Consider the following 5,827-nt stretch of genomic DNA (forward strand, 5'->3'; position numbering starts at 1 on the left):
TACACACTCCTACCTTCCCCAATGCTCTCCAACCCTCCCCTATACTTTTCCTACTCTCCCCTACACATAACTACCCTCCCCTAGATCTGCTCCTTTCCGTATTTCCGTTACCATGATAGCAGTGCTCTCTGCCTCATCTGAGCTGCCTTCGACACTGGTGGAATATACAGGGTTCTTAAAAGTCATCTACAAGTATAACTGAAAACTTGAAATTCCATGTGATACTACTCCAAAGCAAACAACAAAGCTGCTGGTCATGTCCCTTGGTATGATACCTGCCAGCTCACTGGCTGGGGGTGGGGCATCTGGGGATCACTATGGCACTGGGCTCCACTGCATAGATAACAGTATAAACAGTATGTAATCTGCCCCTAAAGTTACCATTATCACCTTCTACACAGAGTCTAACACACAATACTTATCTTGTTTGGTCAGTAGGGGGTGCTGGTGATTACCCCTGACATATTGTGGCTGACTTTGCCACTGGTCTCTGCCTTACAGACGGAGTTCCCGAAATGTTCCACTGTCACATCCACCTCCACAGCTGCCTCTAACTCCTGCAAACAGGGTGCTCAACTCCTGGGGAGAGCTGGGTCTGGGGGCGGGGCAGAGACACTCCCTGGAACACAGCCCACTTCCGGAGGGTCAAGGAGTGACACTCCTCCCTGTTATTTAAGTTGATTTACTCTGCACTCCTTTCAGTACAATCAATTCATAACGTAGGGAATGCTCTAAGCCTAAATATGGCTCAAAATCGATCCTTTCATAAAGCAGGGAGCAAGGCATTCAACAGCCAAAGGAAGGGGAATAAAAGCATGTCTGAAAGCAGTTTTAAGAAATTTTATTCATTCATAACAAAGGACACAGAGCCCTATGTGACAGCCATTGAAATAAGGGCTGAATGTTGTAGTGCATTGTGAATTATCTCGGAAGGTTAATACTGCATAACATGCCTTTCTTTAGTGCTGCAAAGACTGTCATCTGCTCCATAATAATCCACCACAAAGGCTGCCTTATGGGCCTTTATGATGCAAATCAGTGCACTTTAATTTAAAGCGAGAAAACTGCCCACAGGCCCAAAAAAGCGGGATCAAAAACAGCTTTATTATGATTGTCAGAAAACTACTGCACCAAAGTGATAAGGAGCGATCGGATTAGCTGAGAGGAAGATGCAGAGTCCAAGGGCTGCGGGCATCTGGGCACCAGGGGTGGGGGGACACAGCGGCCTCCCTCCCAAAAAGGGACAGCGGAAGGACCTGAAACCCCCTGTCCTGGCAGAGCCTCACAGCACGGCTAAAGTGCAGCACCCATGGGATCAGCATCAAATAAACATAATCGCTATGGGATCATCTCACAAGCAGCCGCTAGTTAAGTTAATAAATTAAGAAGAGAGCCAAGAATTCTGCATGTCAGAAACACTATTAAAGCCAGTTGGAGTTTGTGTCTGCTTGCTGTTTTAAAGCCATTGCCCTTATAGCCCGTTATCTTGTGCCTTTTCATGCTACATGGCTGTGGTTCTCCATTTAACGGAAAGTTACTGACTAAAAACACAAGGGGAGCCCAAAGGCCTCCTCCCAGCCTTTAGCCAGCGCCTGTGTTGGTGCATCAGAAGACTTCTGTGATGTTGAGTCTCCTCTGTGCCACATAGACCAGGGCAGCCAGAAGCAGCACCAACAGCATGGAGACCCTGATCACGGTGCCAACTAATGTACGAAGGGGGGAAAGTCATCCTTGACATTCACTTCACCACTTTCCATCCACACCAAACAGCTGATCCTTGGTGTCTCATATCAGAATTAGGTTTATTGGCCAACAATATTCACACACAGAATTTGGCTCTGGTTGTTAGTGGCTCTCATACATACAGCAGATAAATACTCAACTAAGACAAGGCAAGACAATGGTCAAATACAATCATCCATCCATCCATCCATCCATCCATCCATCACCATAACCACTTAATCCCAACTGGGGCAGAGCATGTGAGCGGAGTGGAGTGGAACGTGAGCGAGGAGCGGAGCGGGTCTCGCTCCAATTTCACTCCGATACCGCTCACACTACGACTCTGAGGCGTGCGCAAATATTCCCAGAATTCATCTATACAATTATCAAGATTTAGATCCACTTTGGAATCTAAAAAGACCTTTCTCGGAAACATGAGTGTGCTAAGCCAACACGCGGAGGCCAGAGCAAAACGTGAGCAAGTTTTATATGGTTGTAGCATATCAAGTCTATAAAGTAAATAAAAGTATAAAAGCCTATAATTTGGTAATCAAATAAATTAGTTTGTCGTTCAAATTAGGTCTAATAGGATTTTTTAAATTCACGTAACGCTGTCAGTGAAATTTTATTTTATAGAGAGAGACGCAGCAGCAGCATCAACATCAACAGAAAATAACAGGAATTTAAAACGTGGATGCGCTTAGCCTGTACATTCTTTAGGCTGTTAAAACCACTGATTCCTTTATTTTTAAGCCTATTTTGTGTGGAACGCCATTGGCAAACCTGTCCATCGTTGCCTATATGTTGTTTAAAAATAAATATTTTCTGTTCTGAGTGCCGTTGCTCACATTTCTTTATGATATAAGGCATCGGTTTAAGGTGATATTTGTTATGCATGCAGATTATTTGTCCCTCTTTTAAATTGGAGTGAGCGTGGAGTGATTTGACTGGAGCGGGAGGAAATTTTAGTGGAGCGAGGAGCGGTGTTGAGCGGAGCCAACAGCCTCGTGAGCGAGGAGCGGAAATTCTCACCGCTCCACTCCGCTCACATGCTCTGAACTGGGGTCATGGGGGGGACCAAAGCCTGTCCCGAGAACAATGGGCACAGGCAGGAACCAACTCTGGGCAGGCGCGAGCACACTGCAGGGCACTCACACTCAGAAACGGGGCCAACATAGATTCACGAATTAACCTACCATGCACACTTGGACTGTGGGAGAAAACCAGAGCCCCCGGAGGAAACCCACGCGAACACGGAGAGAGCATGCAAACTCGACACAGACAAGTCCTACACCCGACCCAGGGACCTTCTTGCTGTGAGGCAGCAGCAATAACCACTGTGCCACCATGCCACCCTGGTCAAATACGATCCATATGTGCATATGCAGTCGACAAATGTATTAAAAGTGCCGTACAGGTTGGCCCCAGGTTACAAACGAGATCCATTCCCTATGTTTGACTTTAAGTGGAATTTGTAGGTAAGTTGGAAAAATAATGATGCAGTACATAATAATAATCATAAATTAAATTATATGCGGTACTGTACTGTACCCTGAGCTGGCGAACCACTGAAGCTGCACAATGTTTTCATGAGCCTCACAAAGTAGTGCATGCATTTGTTATTACAAACCATTGTACCAGTTGTCCATAAATCAGATGTTCTTAGCATGGGCACTGCCTGAAGCAGATGTCAGTACAAGTAATGAAGTGATGTACTGTAATATGTATTACTGGGCACTGGTCTCTGTGAGAACACACATGTACCACATACAGTTACTGCAGCACAGTTGTCTCTCCACTGGAGGACATCTGCATTACAGCCCAAACTCATAAAATGTTCTCAGGGTCTATAACTTCAATAGTCTAGCTGAACCAAAACATCTTCAAGATTGGAGAATCGATTTTCTGTTATGGGACAAATGATAAATATTACGCCAAAACAAATTAATTAGAATGTTATTTATTGAGGAAAGGTGATATTCTGTGGATATACTTACAGAAGGCCTGATTCATGTCAAAGTAATATGTGCTGGCATTTTCTCATCAGGAGGTTTAATAGGATGAGGCTCAAAGTCCAACAGGGAGTGGCAGCCAACACTTAGTCATCTGCACAACACGCTGCAGAGAGCCTGGTGACTATACCGGCATCGCAGTTGTGCTGCTTTCCTCAGGGCAGGCACCGGTGTATGCAGCTGGCCGCAGCAGGTCCCTTTACAGGGGCTCCTCACTGTGAGAGACACAGGATTCATATGCCATCAACAGCTCAGCACCACCCGGAGAATAGCTGCATTAACGTCATAAAGCCTAACCTAATGAGACCAGGTGGTCACAGAAACTCAAATCACCAAAAACATTAGCCAATAGCGATATAGGATTACCACAAGCCTAGCAAATATCCAAAAAAAATGCCAAACAGGGAAGACCCCGATTAGGATGCCAGTCCACTATGGTAAACACAATTACACACTATTGGCAATTTAGAGACAACAGTTTGTTTGGAGGAAACATTCTGAAGGAATCACAGTAAAACATGCAAGTCCATCACACAAAGCTGACCTATTCCGTAAAAAGACAAATATGTATTGCAGCATTTGTTATTTTATCCTTGTCTTGTTTTTGTTAGCTTGCACCTCACTGTTCTGCAACCTGAGTAAACGTCACTAGACCTCAGCAAAAACTGGTCCTGTAAGCAGGAGGTAGGAGCTTTTCTGAAGCTATACTCTCCAGCTGTGTTAAGGGCTGAGTCAGTTTGGGGGAAAGTGTCCACTAAGCATGCAGCCCTGTAATGAAAAGAGTACTCCCCCCTTACCTACAGAGGGGGTTCTCTGCTGCTGGTAGATACTGGCCTGTGTGAGCCAGGGTCCAGATGTCAGCAGTTTGCTTTTAAAGACTCTTCCACACGTGTCCTGCCTGAACACCTAGCCTTTCTTCTGCGTGCTGCAGTAGATATGGTCCTCAAAGACATTCACAATGAAGGGGTACCTCACACGTAGAGGGCAGGGACAGCATGCTCAATGTGACTCTCAATACTCATATCAATTGTACATCAATCAGTGCCATCATATTATGGCATTTCAAGTTGGCGCAGAATGATACAGCTATTGCACCCCAATACAAAAGGAATAATATCTTTGGATATGACCAACAGAAAAAGTGCTCATAAACAGCTACATGTATAAGTGTACTCATAACAAACTTTCATATGCCCATAAAAACTGTGAGCTAGCTCGTTCCCTCTCAGCTGCAGTCACAGGTTTCTGCTGAGGTCCCCTCCCTCAAAGGCGAGTGCTAATATGGGGCACCAAGTGTTAACTGCCCATTCTCATACACAAAATACATTCTGGGAAATACACAAAATGCATTTTGTCAACTAAATAAATCAATTTTGTGTATAAAATGCATTTCATGAATGAAAGCACGATACTCCTCTCCCCAATCAAGATAGATAGATACAAGATACTTTATTTGTCACATACATGGTACATGCCTGATTTCAGAAGCTGGAAGAGACAATTGCTGGGATGAGACGAGTCACCGATGATCCTGGCTGCTCTGCTCCAGCATCTCCTGGTATAAATGTCCCACAGAGACGGTAGAGAATACCTGGTGCAGCGCTTTGTTGCACGAATCACTCTCTGTAGTCCCTTAATGTCCTGTATACGGCTGTTTCTGTACCAGGATGTGATGTTCTGGGTCAGGACATTTTCCACAGAGCCGGAGTAAAAAGTCCTAAGAATCGCTGAAGAAACCCGAAACTTCTTCAGCTGTCTTAGGTGGTAAAGACGCTGCCTCGCCTTGCTGGACTGGGCTTGGGTGTGTTCTGTCCATGTCAGGTCCTCAGTGATGCGTACGCCTAGATATTTGAAGCTGCTCACTCTCTCCACAGCAGTCTCGTTGATGTAGAGGGGGGAGTAGGAGCGCTCCTTACTCCTCCTGAAATCCACCACCAGCTTCTTGGTCTTGCTGATGTTAAGTTGGAAGCAGATCTCCTGGCACCACAATGTCAGGTTATCCACTTTCTCCTTGTAGGCTGTCTCGTCATCGTTGGAGATGCGACCCAGCACTACTGTGTCATCAGTGAATTTGATGATTGAGTTGGAGCTGT

This window comes from Paramormyrops kingsleyae, chromosome 5 (genome assembly GCF_048594095.1).
Source record: "Paramormyrops kingsleyae isolate MSU_618 chromosome 5, PKINGS_0.4, whole genome shotgun sequence".
Taxonomy (NCBI): domain Eukaryota; kingdom Metazoa; phylum Chordata; class Actinopteri; order Osteoglossiformes; family Mormyridae; genus Paramormyrops; species Paramormyrops kingsleyae.